At 45.8% G+C, this 17,793-nt stretch overlaps 1 protein-coding gene across 6 annotated transcripts in view; it reads left to right on the top strand.

Annotated features, from left to right (window-relative positions):
* The window catches only part of LOC142584627 (uncharacterized), a 105,343-nt gene that overhangs the window by 6,283 nt on the left and 81,267 nt on the right, over positions 1 to 17,793 (top strand). The window contains exon 2 of one of the 6 annotated variants that reach the window (XM_075694779.1): positions 790 to 930. The exons of the other annotated variants lie outside the window; for them this stretch is intronic. The gene's annotated coding sequence lies outside the window, so the exon portion shown is untranslated. The remainder of the gene's footprint in view (positions 1 to 789; positions 931 to 17,793) is intronic. 6 annotated transcript variants of the gene reach the window in all.

Genomic DNA, 17,793 nt, shown 5'->3' with positions numbered 1-17,793 from the left:
TCAAAACTAGTACTCTGAAAGGGGTGCAAATGCTTCATAGTTTTGTTTTCTTAGCCCTGTGTCCATTGACAATCTACTTGTGCAACGACACCAACCTATGTGCGTAATGCACCGCCTGTACAGAGGCATCACCGAGCGGGCACTTTCGAAAGCGCACTTGGGAACTGTAGCAAACGGCAACCCTTTGCAGTCAGTTTGTGCCTGCAATTTCTCCTTTGTTCTGGTGCCAAACTGCTGCTTCTGCAGTGACAGAAAAGGCATGGGCCTCTCTGAGAGGGGCCATGCACACAGTTACGACGTGTAGCTTGTGTTATGTAGCCGTTTCATTTTGTTTACGAATCTAATGTCTCCAGCCTTACTCTTTAATTCCACCTGTGCCACATTAATGTTTCTGTATCTGAGTATGCGCTCATAGTTAGTGCAGATTATATATCTGAAACGACTCCATGTGGCGCAATGACGGTACACATTGTAGTGATCGCTTTACTGCTGAATATACATGCGACATTGCTTAATAACCGCTGCGAAACTCACGTTATGAAGAGCAGTTGTGAAATTGTTAATGGAAATGTGCACCATTGTCAACGAAGTCGCCACAAGCGTGGGAGAATACAAGCTCGGGTTAGCGCTGGAGACCCAATGCAATTCTGCTGTGTACGTCAATGAACTGCCCTTCCCCCTGGTGTTTTCTCAATGTGATATTGTCTTAGTGACTTGCTTGGAAACGTACAAAGCTAGTGTCTTACGAACTTTTCGGTATTTTTTTCCCCCCTGGAATGCATTGAACAGAGAAGCTACACAGTATATTTACAAAGACAGGTTTAGTCTTTTGTGGCGTAAACACTGCACTCCTACCCTGCAAAAGATAACCAAAATGATTCCAAAATGCAAGTGAAGAAAGGTGCTCGGCTCTGAAGTGGACAAAGCATGGTAAATCTGCTCAGACAGTAGCAAGCTTTAAAGATGTTGCAAATGTGGCGCAAATTTTTCACTGAAAATCAAACAGCAATGCCATATGCAGTAGCTAATAGCAATTCTCCCTGTGGGCTACCTCTTTTCTAAAACATTTTCGAAGTAACTGCAATATTGTAAATGAGAAGAAAGGGGGTTAACCGAGGGGCCCGACTTTTATTAATCGCATCATGAGAAGCCAACAAGCAAAGACACCAAGGACAACATAGGAAAAATTACTTGTACTTGCTAATTGAATTCAGTTAGTAAGTACAAGTAATGCTCCCTATGTTGTCCTTCGCGTCTTTGTTTGTTGGTTTCTCATGATACAATCTTAATGGTTACTCTGTGTATGTATAGAAGCAATTTCGGCAGTGAACTGCACTTCGTGGGCATTTCGCGGCCCAGCTTGTTGCGGTGACAATAGAGAAGAGTACCTATTGAGAATGTTTTGGGGGAATCAAGAGCGCTTTATATTATTCGCCAAATTATAGTATTTCATTACTGCGACAATACCTTTTAAGTTGTAGGTTGGCATATAAAACACAACAGCTGCAGCCAGAAATATCTATTGTGCTTGTTTTGAAGAATACATTGAGATGGAGGCTTAAATGGAGCATCTACAGGAATGTCACTGTGTATGATCGCCAGAAATTTTCTTTTCTCACATTAGTTCTTGTTAATGCGTAATGTGCATCTCAATGTGTGCATTGCTGCGTTTTCTTTCTTCTTTAATGTTACTTCCACTATTCATCTGTATTTTCCCTAAGAAGTACCCGTTGTCACTTGGACTCGAGACTACCTATGGCAGCTATAGCATCCTTTGAGAGTAAAATAGTATAGGGTAAACACATAGGCCAGAAGATTGCATAAGAAATTGTCACTATACACAGAGTATTGTAAAAGTAAATTCCTTGAGACAGTGCCTCCATCTTGCAGACCGACCTAAACAGAACCATTTCATGATGTCAAAAATGGGCAGAAAATTAAACCAAAGTAAAATTGCATGTGCTTCAGCCAAAAACTAAATATATTTAAATTTAATTACTCGCCGAGTACAGGTGGCAGCACCGTTTTCGAAAATGATGAATTCAGGGCGTAACATTTTCTTCAGACCTACATGTAAACATCATGCTGAAACTAACTTTTGATGGCAGATTGATTTTTTAATTTTATTGTTAAAAAAGTAATGAGCCACTCCACTCTGTGGTTGCAGCTTGTGTGCATACTCTTCGATTCTGAGCATGAGGCATGCTTTGGACATGGTTGTGAAAAGCTCTTCCATCCCAGCCATATCAAATGCCATAAGGGGGCACTGAGAACCACTGTATCCATGAACGCGCTATCAAATCTTAGCAAGAACAGTGGTGAGGAAGTGTTTGCTCTTTTTGCACACAAGAAAGAGCTAGGGTTATTTCACACGGCCAGAAAAGTGACACTGCAGTGGCCGACCATTCGCCACACCTTGTAAAAAATGTGCATAACAAGCGTGGCTCTTGCACAACTTCATACGCCAATGGTGTGGGATCCTGAAAATAATATACTAACAAGTTGGAAACCATTCACAACTGTGCTGCTTGGTTTGCTGCTAATTCATGCAATCGTGGGAATTGCATATAACTTGCCATTGCTTTTCCAGGATTTCCTTCAGTTATACCATGATGCCTTCCACATCAGTAAACAATATTACCTAAAACCCCCCACATGCCAATCCCTGTGAAGAGATAAACTGTTGCACCATGGTTTTGAAATTATCCTTTCTAGCGCATAACTCGCTGGAAGAATTTGCCCGACGTAGTAGCTGCATCTGATAACTCATTCCCCACACTACTTGGCGGCATGGAAAATATTATCGGCAGCGATATGTCTTGGGCACTTCGAGTTTTCTTCTTTGATACATGTGGTTCGAACTCGCCTCGCTTTGTTTTCGGCTTTCTCCCCTTCCGACATCACACTTGTGTACTTTGAAATGTACACCCACCAGTGCACTTTGTGTTCTGTGCATGTAGTCTTCAGTATAAATTTTAAAGACTTGCTGCGATTTTATGCAACAAGACACTTAGTTACTTGGACAAACCAGTGCTGTTGTAGTGAGATGTGTTCAGAGCAAATCACATGTCCAAAGAGGCTTGTAGTTATTTTCTAAGCCCCACTATTTGCCATATGAAAGATTTCTGTTTTCAAAGGCCCAGGAGAACAAGCAAAGGCAAATGAGCCAGCAGGCACGACCGCTTTAGTAACAACCTCTAGTAGTAGTCCTGCCAAGGGTTTGACGGACATTCACCATACATTTTCTTGGCTAATGAGGGTGCTTCTTGCAGTCGCAGGCCTGATATCTTCATGTTGGCCACCAAAATTTAACTTTTTCGTCCATCATGCAGTTCCAACGAAGAGTGCCTTGTGTCTATGGGCACATTGTTTGTATACAATTGGCCTTGCTGGAATGTGCTCCTCGCACTGCAAACAGGCTTACTAAGTGGGTTATATGCTGACGTTGGTTCGATTCCTGCAGCCACATTCTGTTGGGATGACATGCAAGAAATTGGTGCATATTAAGCCCAAGTGGTTCATCGGGATCCTTCGACCATAGCGTGTCCCATAATACGAGAGTTGCCTTGGGGCGTTAAGTCCAATTATCTTTTCTTATTTCATGGCAGGTAGTGTAAAATAGCTGTTGTGAAAATTGCAATATGTCACAATAATTGGATGTGCTGTAGCATGCGCAAATAATTTCTATTTATTCACATTTCTGCTCATAACGGCCTATGCTTTATGCTGTAGGTATCTGTATCATTGGCATAGCTGCAAAACTTCAACCTTGTGGGAAGTAGGACTGTGAAAATAACTTTTCCGTAATGAGTACTGGAGCATTAGTGTAATATGGTTGCGATTTTACTCCTGTAGGAATGGTTAAATGAAACTTAGTGTCTCATTTTGTCAGAAAAGAAGTGCCAATTCAGCTTGTTTCTGAATGTAGAATTGGGGTTTCATATGTAATTTATGAGCAAACTGCCTAGGCCAAGCACAACTTATTTCACAATCTTCACTGCTTTTTGTCACGTAGGTTCTGTCAGCATTAAAAAAAAAACTGATATGTGCTTGCCTTGGTGGTCAAATTAACACACCATTAAACCCGCAGATTGGTTTAGAAACACCAAAGGGCACTCTGTTAGGCATCCAAAATTTCAGTTGTCCTTGTACATTTACGTATTTAGGAGTAATGATATTGCTATAAAGCTGTCTGGATGATCAACCACTTACCTAAATAATCTGTTGGCGACTGTTGAAGGCCGTCCCATGCTTAAAGTATGGCATGCATGATATTTTCAGTGTAGTTCTGTTTGTATCGGTGCTATCCCCTATAAGGAGACAAATACATTGGGCATCGGTGGGCTTAATGCTTATTGTCCAGAATTAGGCGAGGCTTCGCGCACTGTTCCCATTGACAACCAAAAAAAACAATGCATCGCGTATGAAAGAAAGACGTTAGGCCATTCATTTCCGTGTAAAATTCAGTCCCATACTTTGTGGGGATGCGTGACTCTCATGCGTCCCCCGATATCTTGTTTTCCCGCATAGCTTCCATCTCCTGCAATCCGGCTACGCCGCGTGGCCTGGGGCCCGCGGCGGTCGGTGTGGTTGAAGCACAGTACGAAATGGCGCCAGTGTTGCGCTGCTAACACCACCTCAAGGCGGGGTTACTTGGATGCTGAAAGGGGAAGGCTCTTTTCGTTCGGGACGGCAAGCAGTGTGGACGTCCCGCGCATGCGCCGATCCATGCTTCTGCGAGACCGTCTCGCGTGGCCTCCTTCGAATGCACCACCGTTCGCGTGACCGTACTCGCGAACAACCAGGCATTGGGATCCAGCATGGGGCAAACATATTCGCTCGGTCGCAGTGAGTCAGACTTCCTAGATTTGTTGCGCGCCCATCGGCATGTTTTGGGGATAGCAACTCAGCTAGCAGGCATTGATCTATGAAAGGTGCAATAAATGCCCTTGTGATTGTTTGCACTACTGTGTTGCCGTTCCTTTGTCCCAAGAGCACGGGTGAGAATCCCACAACTTTTACATGACAAAGTATGTTGTACTTGTTACTTGAAAGGCTTAGGAGATATTGGCCTGTTACCACGAAACAAGTGGGTTCACACGTTTCTGCGACCACATCGTGAATGACATTGTATGCCACATACTGGAAGCGCACAGGTGCACAATATCTCATTTGACGTGAGCTTGCATGGAAGTTGTAATACGTGAAGTAATTTTGAGGGGAATGTTGCAGATAGAGAACTGCAGTCTAGGCTTGCATGGCTTCCACAGCGTTGGCTGCCAAGTGTGGAGTCATAGTCCAATAAGCTGACCAGGAGGCTTTTAAAGGGCCCCTCACCAGGTCTGGCCATTTCGAACTGACAAGGGCAGTGTTTACAATGCTCACTAGCGAACTTGTCTGCTAAGTATTGCATCCCTATGTGCCGTGGAAAGAGCTTAAATTTCAAACCAAACGCCATTTGCCCTTCTCCTCATGGGGGCCGCGCGCCCAGCCAGAGTTGACGTGTATTGCACAAGTGTGCCTACGTACATTGCCTACTGGGTCGTCGCTCATAGTGACACGTGTCGTAAGGCGCAACCTCACTTATTTGTTTAATGTGTTAATTCAGTAGGCAAATTAAACTTTTATAGAAATAATAAAACATACAAACCGACTGTCTCATTGTTTTTGTTTTGCTTGGTACCAAAGCAAGAGTGATGTACTTTCGTTTTGTCTGCTTGGTCCTACATCATGCAGTTGCATGCACAGACAACGAAACTGTGACATTTTCTACCATGGTCTAGCACCACAATTATGCTCTTTCGCCCACTCACGCTAATACCGCTAATCGCGTGTTGTCATGCAGAGCGCATAAAATTGTCCGGCGTGCAAAACGAGACACTCGCAACAGCTCGAGCATGAGACCGTCAGTGGAAATGTACCACTCAGCAAAAGCCCGGGTGAGGGAACAAAGGGAGGCCCCTGACATTTTTCACAGGACCCTCTGGCTTCAGTATGAGAGAACACAGGGAATTAATTTCTCTTGTAGAGACACCTCCTGAAATTATGGGTGCATGCCACTCATATTTCTATCTCTGCTATTAATGAACCGATTTGAAAATTTTTTGCGGCAGAACACTCAGTAGAGGGCACTTGCAACATATAACCAAAATTTGCTATGTGGCCTAGTGAGGGGCCCATTAAATAGCGACCCGAATAAAAGAGCAGGTTGAAGTATGCAAATCTTCAAGCAGCCTTATGAATGAGATGTGTACTGCAGCCGTGGTGCTAGAATGGATTAGGCTCACCTGGCGCTGCAATAACTCTTTCTTATGGGCTAATACACTTGCACTCAAGTCACTGTATTGTTGTAAACCTATAGATTCATCATTATATTGCGCTTAGTGTTACACTGACGATTTTAAGTGAAGGACAGGGCGTGAACGTCCGTCCACGTCCTGTCCTTCACTTAAAATCGTCAGTGTAACACTAAGCGAAATATAATCATGAATGTCCGCCAGCTAGCCCCCTTCATTGCTTTACTGAACCTGTAGATTTGGAAACTTAGCGCAGGTTCAGTTGATACTTTTGATTGGAAATGTATGTGAAGTTTTCTGAGGCTTTAGTTTTCTTTTTTTTTCTATTTTTGGTATCTAGCAAGGCTGCTACAGTTCAAGTCTAAATAATCTTACTTCGTGAAACTACAATTCTGTTTATATATTATATGGCTATGGATTCTTTTATGTTTGTTTGGAAAGTGCACAGAAAATACATTTTAACCTCAAGCTCTGGACAGTCAATACCCCTGACACACGGGCAAAACTAAAGTCCTTTCCAGTAAACCCCTTTTGCTACTCTGAAGGACCCTTTGCAGAAAGGAGTTGAGCTGATGACACACGGCACCGCACTGAACTTCTTTAGGTAGTTCCTCAGATGAACGCCGCAAGAAAAATAGCGCTGACTGTTAAAGCCACCAGAGAGAAAACGTTCTTAAAAAGCTGCGTATTTAATTACACTTAGCTACTGTAGAACCTAAAAATATATTTTTTTCATTGTTGATGGCTAATAATGCTTATAGTCCTTTATTTTATTTGCGTTTTTGCATTGTTAGCAGCCATTTAACTTGGTCCAGCAACTATGTGCAGCCGGTGTTTTGCTGCGCGTGCTGTTTATTCTGGTGATGCCCACGTTTCTGTCGTCCTTTTTCAAGTCTTTGTAGTCTCTTCCTTTGTGCGCGCAGGTGTAACGCGTTTTATTCAATATGTTATTCCAACAACTGTGGTTTCTTCTGGGTATTTCCTGCGGGCGCTGATTGTGCAGTCTCCATCTCGCGACGTGAACACACAACATGCGCGCAGCAAACGACGACGACACTGCCGGAATTCAATATGGCGGCACTAGCGCTGTTATGCGAGCGTTTGAGAGTATAGCTAGAGGAAATCTTCACTATTCGACAAATTGTATTACCGCTAACAATTCAAACATTTTCGCAAGGTAAAAAAAAATACCTATGGGCACTGTAGTTGTGTGGCAGGCTTCCTTCTATTGACGAGTTGTGCAAGCTGTGTGTGAGAGTAACTCCTTTTCCGCTCGAAAAGTAGTTGCGCGATCTCCTATTCCGAAAAGGAGATACTCCTTTGTTGTGTGTCACTGCACTTGAACGCCTTTCCGGTAGATGTCCCCTTACCTAAAGGACTTTATAGAGTGCCCGTGTGTCAGGGGTATATATACCAAGTGATGTCTCGGCAACAATGTCCTGTACTACAAGCAATATCGTCCACTAGCTGAGCCTTAAGCAGCATTTGTACACCAACTTGAAACCCTTGAAAACCATTGAATTTACCAAGACACATCAAGGGCCCTTTAAACTGAAAATAAATGTGCTCCTTTATTTCCTTGAAAACAAGTTTGGGGCGACTTGTAAGCATTCAAAGCAACAAACTCTGCATCAGAGCTGTGTCCTTGTGGACATTCGAGTAAGCAATTGAAGTCGTCTCGAACGTCTACAACCACTCGTGACAGGCTTGTTGAGATCGCCACTGCCATCGTGGTGCTATAGACGAAGCCAGATACAGTGACCAAGCCATGCCATAGTGTCATTGTTTTGCTAGTTGGTTGGCGTTGCAGCCATCATGGCTCCATTTTTCGAGTCCTGTGGTTCTGGAAATGGTTGCCAACACTCTAGTGGACCAAGTCGGGGTGGCATGGGGTGGGGATAGGCTGAGCGATAGGATAGCAGAGTTCATCAACTGCCGTGGCGTTGATAGCCTTTGAAAAAGGTATCTCAAAACTTTAAATACATTGTCAATGAACTTGATAGGCAAGGGGCACTGTATCATGTTGAAAAAGCTGCAGTGCTTCCTAAGTCTAGTTCATACTTGATAGATATACAATATAACAATGCAGTGATAAGACTGCAAGTGGAGCAGGAGCCACCAAGCTGTGCTTGCAACAAAATGGCATAAATGTTTTCACTCCCACTATGTTGAGAAAGGTATAGTTTAAATGTTTGCCTTTTGTTTAGGTCACAGGAGGCAAGGAATGTGGAATACAGTCGCCGACCGTTTATTCGGACCTCACGGGGACTGCGAAAATGTCCGAATAAACAGGTGTCCGAAAAAGCACATTAAGAAAAAAAAATGAAATCCTTTATTTCCACGCACTTATTCGGGCTCGGCAGTAGGCTTGGAAGAAATCGTGAATGCGCCGTTGCACGCTGTTCCGTTTACGCGCAATCAGATAAGCCTGAATCTCGGAGAGGGTCGTACGGTCACTATTGGCGGCTGAAAGTACAGTCACTTCTTGTACACGCTCCGCATGCGACGGCAGCGCAGCACATGGTGCGTCATCTTCCGACTCAGTCATCGTCGGGCGGTGCAGCAGAAACCTGACGAATGATCTTGCCGTCATCGAGTTCTGCGCATGTCAATACAGCAGTGTCAGCACCTATGAAACTGTCAAGTGAGACGGTGTCCGGAATCGCAATGCCACCACTGCGCAGGTCTCGGCAGAACATTTTCCGCGTCAGTAGGGAGCACATCAGAAGGCGACAAATCCTCCCGGCACCCGCTTGCCGGCATTCCCCAGCGCAGTCTGCGCGGGCACTGTCGGCGCCTTTAGACCCTTGACGCGATGTTTACATATGCCGCGTTGGATCACCGAAACCTCGACACAGCACACAAAGCAAACACCACCGTGCCGACACCAGTCGCACAAACGAAAAACGCGGCCTGCTCGCAGCGTCAATGCCTCTTGCGCGAAGAAACAAATCAGCTGCTGGATTGTCTTGACATGGCTTACTAAGCTGAAACCGGAACTGCTGCAGAGCCGCTCTATCTAACCAGGCAGAAACGATGATGATGAGCGGGGATTTCCAGTAGCGCCACTTCGTGGGGCAGCAAGGAAGCTCCGTTCAAAACAAAAATGGCGTTCAGCAAGTCGAACCATGCACCGGTCAGAGTCGGTGCATGGTGCTCTCGACCGAGTTGGCTAAAGGAGTGTCCGAAAAATCAGGCGAGAGGTTGCAAGGTGTCCGAACTTTCGGCAGTTGTTATACATTATGGTCTATGGGGAGAATGGCGGTGCCGCGAAGCTGACCGAATAATCGGGCATGTCCGAATTTTTGGAGTCCGGAAAATCGGTCGGCGACTGTAGAACCTCCGAGCGTTGTAATCTGGCTTATTGATTGTTATTCAGCATAAGTTTGGCTGTACCGACTGGGTCACATTAGGACTCAAAAAGCAAGACTTTGTATTATGTACACGTGGTTGGAGTTTATTGCAATACTTTCTTACTAATTGTGGTTTCAAATAAACCACCATATGCATGCAACTTGTGGTATAGAAAGTGACACGGGCAAATTCATGACTGCACCCACGCAGCAACTTAGTTGTGCTCCAACAAAAAAGTTCTTTGTTGAAAGGGTCCTCCCTCAAGTCATCTCAAAATTTACCCCATATGTTGTGGGACCACGCATTACTTGAATAGCTTATTCCCATACCCCTATGTGTCACTGTTACAAGTCCCGAAATCTTGTGTATATAATGTATGTTTTAAAACATGCCTTTTGCACGGCCAATTCTGCAAAGGAGTTGCTGTGCAGGAAATTCTGGTGAACGGGCACAGAAATGTGCAGGATTTTATCATACAACATAATAAAAAGATATATTCGAAATAGCCTTCTGCATAATAGTAATCTCTGCAACCAACCAAAGTTGCACACCCACACGGTATGCGCTCGTGCCCAATGTGAAGGCAAGGATTGGTTCATCGCTCTTTCAAGGGTATTAGTCATATACGAAAGTGAAGTGAGCATCCTAAGAACCAGTGACCATTTGCAAAGAGCAAGCACGTGAAGGCTGTGGTGCTGTCTGGCCTTGCGTAAACGGCATCGCGTAGGCTACCAGACGTACATATATCTGATGCGGCATTAAGGCCCGGCAGCATGGCGCCCATGTCCGAGCGGTGACAGTTGTCACTCGCGCAGTGGACGCCCGCTGACAGCAAGACGTGCCGCCATTCAAACGCTGCTATCTTTGCTTACCCTATGGAATTGCTTGATGATAAAATAAATGGTACGTAAGCTTCCTCATTGCAAGAAACAAAACTTCGGCAGGAATACTATTCTTTAATAAAGCAAACGTTCTGTGTCTGCTTTCCTGGCCATAATGACGTAAGCACAAGACATGAAAATATGACCGTATAGAGCCCAGCATTTGATGCGAATGCCTGAACCACACTTCCGGTTTTGGTCGACTCGCACGCAGTTTGAACGCTGGCTAGTACATGTTACGCTGGCCGCAGTGATCGGTGTGGCATTTGCTCGACGTAGCGCGCTGCCATACAGGCTGGAGGCACTGCCTTGATATTAAGGCGAGCGCAGATACGGTGAGCAATAAAGTGTTGGCCGATATTTACCATGTGCCAGCAAATTCAGGTTTATAGAGGTCTTGCACTTTTACTAGCAATCCTTAGTGCACTGCCTTGAGAAACACCTCGGTGTCGTGCGGTTTGACAATTTACAGAGACGACCTCGCGAAATTGCTATAGCACAATTTGACCAAGGACCTCTAACAGAGGAACTTATTTTAGAATGCCGAAATCGCAGATTTTAGAATGCCGAATAGTGCTGCAAGTGCTACTGTGCTGTGTGGCGGTGGTATATGGTGACAGTATTTGACAGTGATTGTACATCTACACTCCTTTCTTTATCTCTACTTTGCTATCGCTTTACCTTCCCTCTCTCCCCAGCGTAGGGTATCAAACCGGTTCTACCCATCGGGTTAACCTTCCGGCCTCTCTCTCTCTACTCGCAATCCTAAGCGCTTCTTGCACACAGAAATTAAATTGCGTATGCTTGCATACGTAGATCTCTGAGGAAATGACTACCTTCTTCAGCCAACTGCCTTTCTCCCAATCACGGCTCGGGACACGCACCTTGTGCTGTTCCGAACGCATTCCTCGCGCCATACGTCTTTCTATGCCTGCTTTCCTGGCCATAATTACATATGCACAAGGCATCAAAATATGACCATAGACAAAGACGTTCAACGAGAGTGAACACTCCCACAGGGCCCAGTGGTTGATGTGAACGCCTGAACCACACTTCCGGTTTTGGTTGACTCGCACGCAGTTTGAATGCTGGCTAGTATGTGTTACGTCGGCTGCAGTGATCGGCACAGCATTTGTATTAGCTTCTGCTCAGTTGCGTGCTGTCTTGGTGCGAAATCATTCTTTCTTTAAGTAAAATGAATGATTGCGAGTGATCTTTACAAGCCTCCATCGAGTCTGCCCTCTGTGCAGCGTGCAATTTCATAAAACTGATACAGGCGCCTTTGAAATGAAGATTTTCTCTATAAAAATGCTCGTTCCTGGCTTTTTATGCATTCATTCAGTGTTGTAGCAAGCTTGGAGAGGTGTGTAATCAGTTGTGTATCGGAGCTTGGAAAGAACAGTCGCTGCTTCATCGCTGTGAAGTAGTGTAGGCAGGGTGGGTCCTTCTCGTGGTCTTGCAGCTGAGCGACAAGCTAGAAAGACTGAGATACAACGCCACTGCCGTCTAGAAGTCTACTGTTGCTGAAGTCGTCGCTAAATGCTCGGGCTGAAAGGGCTCCGCAATGCATCGGGGTAGACGTGCTCATGAGGCACCTGAGTCGTATGCAGCTCGACAAGACGAGCTTGTCGTCCTGGCCAGTACCGTCACCGTAGTCGGTCTGCATTGGATACCGACTGCGGAACAAATGGAAGGTGAGTTTGATCATCCATCGTCGTGAAATAAATGGATCGGGAGGGGGACAACAGCTGGAGCAGGGTTGGCAAGAGTGTGGCTGCTCGGATCCTGTTGGTGGTCAAGTGAAATGAGTGGGCTGATAAGAGAGATAATTACAATGATGGCAGAAGTGAGGTTCACTTCATGGAACGAGGGCGTTTTTTTTTTTTTTTTCTCTCTCTCTCTCCTTCCGGCCTCTTGGAAAGACAGGTGAAATGTGCTGATCCAGAAAGTGGTTCGAGCACGGTACGTGTGGTCCACGACGCGTCGGCTGCGACATTGGTGCGCATGCGCTGGGTGTGTTTTTAGTGAGGCTCCTTTTTCTTTTCCCGCTTCCTTTCTCGTCCTGACTGCAGACCGGACGTATTGCGGCAGGAGGGTTTCAAGGTTTTCAATGGTGGGATTCGAACCAGAGACAGCAGCCCAGTATCGCGATGCATTCTTGCCTTATTAGGCAATGGATGCATGCATGCATGCATGCTGCTGTCGCACCAATTACTCGCCCACAGCGGCTATGAATTTGCGTGAAAACGCTCGTTAGTTTCTACCCACCGTGTTGCCATCGACACGAGAATCGCCTTGAGCGAGCTTCATTTGCGACCCTTTACTGCCCACTTGGCTGAATCATTCGGGCCAACTCTCGTAAAGGTTTTCTTTTTCGTGTTTGGCAATGCTATGCTGCTGTATTCGAGCCTGCATTCGAAAGGCTGGCGTGCAATCGAGTTGCGGGGACAAGCACTGTGGCGCTTTTTTCGCTAGCAATCATCGTCAATAGTTTCTTATATTTTTCTTAGATGTCTATGAATGTTTCGTTGTTTAGCGGCGAATGCTATTCATGAAGGTCTAGAAATTGAAATGTTGGGCAGGGCAAGCCTGCAAGAACTGCAGACGTAATTCATGGGGTGGAGCAAATGGCCACCCAGACCAGGACGATTGTTTCCTCAGCGGCAGCGAAGGTCCTCCCATGTGCAGGTAGATATGTGTGTGAGTGCACCACAGGCACAGTCCCCCTTGTGCCAGCGAGCCATGTGCCAGAGTCAGGGGTGGGATTCCTGTGCCAATTGCCATTTTTATAGAAATGCAAATTCTTGCAGTGGCTGCGAACAGCGAACGGATTTGTTCTCATGCAGCCACGCTGCAGTGTTGGCCTCGCCTTTTGTGTGATAACTGCTGTGTCAGACGCAGTGCGACTCCGACCTGTAGCGGCTTCGCAGTGCAATGGCAGGCTCGAAGCCCCCGACAGTACTTCGAAGTGTTTTTGAAATCGTGCTCGGCAGAATTTCTGTGCTTCGTGCCGTGCCGTTGAAGAAAGGCGAGGAGTTCGGATTCTGCACCACTTGTGCCTGTGATGTGAACATCTCGCATAGCGGCAAGTCTCACATCAAGGTCCACATCGCTTCGAAAAAGCATCAGGGATATGTGCGAGCTGCGGACAGCCTGCCAAGCCTAGCAAGTTCCGTACGCAGCGACAGCGACCTCGGTGTGATTTGTGCAGAATGCCTCTTCACGGCGTTTTTAGTCTAATACAACATCCCGTTGAGTGTCAAGGATGCATGCCAGGCTGCTTTTCCGGAAGGTGTTCCCCAAGTGCGAATAAGCGAAACGCTACACCTTTGGACGAACAAAGACGGCATCAATTGTTCGGGAAATGGCCACCAACGCGGAGACTCCTTTGCTGGATGCCCTAGAACAGCAAGTATATTCGATCAGTGTGAATGGCAGAACCAATAAGGATGCGCAGCTTTACCCTACTGTTGTGACATGTTTCGTTAAAGAAACAAGTAGAGTCGAGAGCCGCCTTCTTTGCCTCGGGACAATCCAAGGGGAAGTGCCAGGTCACAAGATTGCAAATCTGGTTCTGGACGAGATGAAGTCTCAGAATTTGCCTGTTGGAAACCTGTTGGCTACGTGTACGGACAATGCCAATTTCATGATCGGCAAGAAAAACAGTGTTTCTACTGTATTAAGAGAGGCCGAACCAGGTATGATAGGAGTTGGTTGTCATCTCGTCAGCTTGGCCACCCAAAAAGCAGCTTCATGTCTTCCTGTAAAGGCTGATGTGGCTTCGGTTGACATTTTTTTTACCTAAAGAAAAGTTCGAAATGGAAAGATTGACCTAAAGAGCTCCAAAAGAACTGAGATCAGAAAGATGTTGAAGCATCCAGCGTCACGTTGGCTGTTGTTGGGAAAGTGTTTGAAGAGGCTGCTCGACCAGTGGAAACCACTACTCAGCTTTTTCTTTTTTTTTTTTTAACATCTGATACAAAGCAGTGCAACAAGTAGAGCTTGGTTTTGGAGTCATACCAAATTCCAGACTTTCTCACTAACCCCCGTGAGCTGTGCACTGACCCGAAGGTCTGCTACACATTTTCAGAAGACTGCTGCTGGCCTCGGGAAGTAAAGCACCCACACCGATGAACTTTCGCTAAAGAGGAAAAGAATTCATTCTGGACCTCAAGCAAAAAAAAAAAAAGAAAAACTAACTTCACACCAAGCTTCTCGAGAAGCCAACCACGTGCCCCGTGAGGAGCACCTGTTTTATTTTTTGTCATCCGAGCTAAACAGGGCATGCTGTCTTTTTCACCAAAATGTTATGCCACTTTTTGAGAAGGCACACTGCCTTCTTCAGGCACAGGCTCCTCAGGTTCATGTACTGAGGGGCCTTTTGAACCGCTCTTTCGGGGATCTCCTGACAAGATTTGTGCGCCCAGGTGTTGTCAAGGCAGGTCATTCATTGCTGTAAGTTGACTATGGAGCTCCAGAGAACCAGAAAGGCGATGAAAACATAGTCATTGACAGCACAACCTACTCTGCGGTTGAGACACTGAGCTGCATTGGGAGAGAGTTGTTCTCTGCTGCACGTCTATACTTAACGGTAGCATGCTATTACATTCGCCATAAATTCCCACTAAAAGAGGTCAATCTCAACATGACTGAAGTTGCTCAAGTACAAGCTCGTGAAACTGCTTCATTCAACAGCTTACGTGATTTTATTATGGCGTTCTCTGCTATCGTACGCCAGCAGAGTGGCGAAGCTAAAGAAGCAATCGACACACTTGAAGTCGAGTTTGCCAACTTGCAAGCATATCAGGTTCCAGCCGACATATTGAATGAGCCAAGGTGCAGCGTGCAGTGGTTGCAATTGGGAAATGTCAACCGATCGCTCAGGTTCCACAGAATTTCAATGGTAATGCTGGGTATTCTCTCCATTCCCCACAGCAATGCTGAATGTAAGAGAATATAGAGTTTTAGAATAGGGGCCCCAGACGTTTTGGGGCCCCAAGGAAATAGCGTCGAAGCCACTGCGCATGCGCAAGACGCAAACTCCGTTTGGGTTTTGCGTTGGTAACGCTATTTCACCGATTTAGCGGGAGCCCAAATAGCGGCCCAAAAGCTTTGCGTCGGCAAACATGGCGGCACCCATCGAAGCGACGGCTCTAACCTAGCACAAAACTGGGTTCGATTCGCGGTAATGCATGAAGTTCGCAAGCTAGGAGAAGTGAGTGCGGTTATCGCTTTCTCTGAACTAGCGTGGTGAAGATTGACTCATTAGACGCCGCTGATTTTGAGTTCGATTGTGGATTTTATGGCTCGTAGGCCTAACACGGCTAAGCTTGGCTGGTGAAGGCTAGTAAAGTTGGTTAGCTCAAAACTAAGCGCAACTAATTGTTTGCTGCTTACAGAGAATAACCTCTAAATTGTACTTAAACGCGAATACACGCAAGTAAAAATTATTATTCCTATCATAAAATGGTATATTTTATGTAATTATTTCTAATAGTTTTTCTTTGACGCCGTAGTGGCGCTGTCAGCGCAAGACGCTATCCGCAAACGTCAAACCCTATTCTAAAACTCTTCACTCCTACGTGCCCCAACGCTAACACCCGCAAAGCTCTTTGGGGCCCCAAACTATTGGGGCCCCTATTCTAAAACTACCTAATATTCAGCACTGTGAACAAAACTCCAACGGAGTTTCGTTCATCTGTGTTAAAAGGGACACTAAAGAAAAAAATGATTTCTTCTGCTTCAGTAGATTACTTTCCACGACACTAACAACACCACTCTTACCGCAACAAGACCCTTGGTCAGCCAGAAAAAGCGCAACAACGAAAGACGGGTGGCGACGCCTCCTTGAAGTTCCCGCACCTGGTCGCTGTGACGTCATGGAGTTTGACGACATCTTATAGGGCCTACTTATATAGCTATACAGATTGACTACATTGTGTTCTAAAGGAACCAGATATTACACATGTCAAGTTTCAGCAACCTTTACAGCCAACGCGGTCCAAATGCGAAAACATACTTTGGCATCCCTGATGTCCCAATGACGTACCGGCATCTGGCTTACGGCGCAAAATTCAAATGCTGATACTTTGAGCTTCATTTTCTCATTTAATTATCAAACTATTATTTTGAAATGACTGCCTGCAGTGTTCTCAAGCAATACTTTATTAGCCTAAACTGGTTTGTTGTTTCACTTTAGTGTCCCTTTAAGAAAACACTCGAAAGTCTGCTGACGGTGAAGGGGCACCAGAATGGTACTTGCTTTGAGCAAACATACACGGAGAAGTTTCTGAAGCGGGCAAAGTCAGCAACAGCAAAATCATTGCAAAAATTGTGCCCCAATAGAGTTTTCACTCTTTACTCGCCCAAGGCACGGATTTCACTTGTGATTGTGGAAACGTGAGTAAGCTTGTCGCAAAAGGTAAACCCCATTAAGAAATAGCTGTCGCACACCTTCCCGCCGCCGCGATAGTTTTATCAATTTCCAAATCTTCAGGTTGGCAGGTATGCTAATGGCATATTTGGAATAAAAAGTTGCAGTTTAGCTCGAAAGGCGAAGCATCTATTGCGATAGCATGTTAGTAGACATCAGCACAAAGTAAAGACGGTAGCTTTATAGGCCGTATGGAATTGTAAGCATTTGCTTACCAACTAAACTGACGAGCATGGTGTCACGCGAGCACGAACACGCTCGCTGTCGGAACGCCGGGGGTGGAGCGCGGGCGTTCGCGCTGTCCCCACGGGCGGAGCGCCGCCGGCGTGGCTGCGCTGCGGTTCCCGCACTGCGAGGACGTTAGAGAAAAGCGTACTTTAAGAAAGTGTCTGTGGCTACTGTTTCTATTGCAAAATGCACGTTTTCGTGATTATTTTATTTGTCCATACTGTGAGCCCTTGTCAGGTTGTTACAGGGTGGGAAATACAATCTTATAACAAAACAGTGGCATGTGCACATAATCAGTTTGTATAGACCGTTTCATCGGGCGAGGAGGATAGGGCGCGCGGAGAGCCTTTCCTCCTCTCTGGCTTGGGCGATCCGGCGCGGCGCTGCTTAAAAGTATTGCTGTCGCGTGCTGCGGAGCGATTTCGAGATGTTTTAGATGGTATTTTGTGAAATTTACGCCGTGTCCGTTCATATAAGGTCGTCAGGGAAGCCTTTCGGTGCATCGATAACTACAGTAGGCGGAAATATCTTTTGGGAGCGCAGAAATGTGACGCGTTTTATAAGCCGCGGTGTACGCACATTATCAGTCGCGGTGTGTGTA

Source organism: Dermacentor variabilis, chromosome 6 (genome assembly GCF_050947875.1).
Source record: "Dermacentor variabilis isolate Ectoservices chromosome 6, ASM5094787v1, whole genome shotgun sequence".
Lineage (NCBI taxonomy): Eukaryota > Metazoa > Arthropoda > Arachnida > Ixodida > Ixodidae > Dermacentor > Dermacentor variabilis.
The sequence above is the reverse complement of the archived record's forward strand: the minus strand, read 5'-3'. Positions and strand labels throughout refer to the sequence as shown.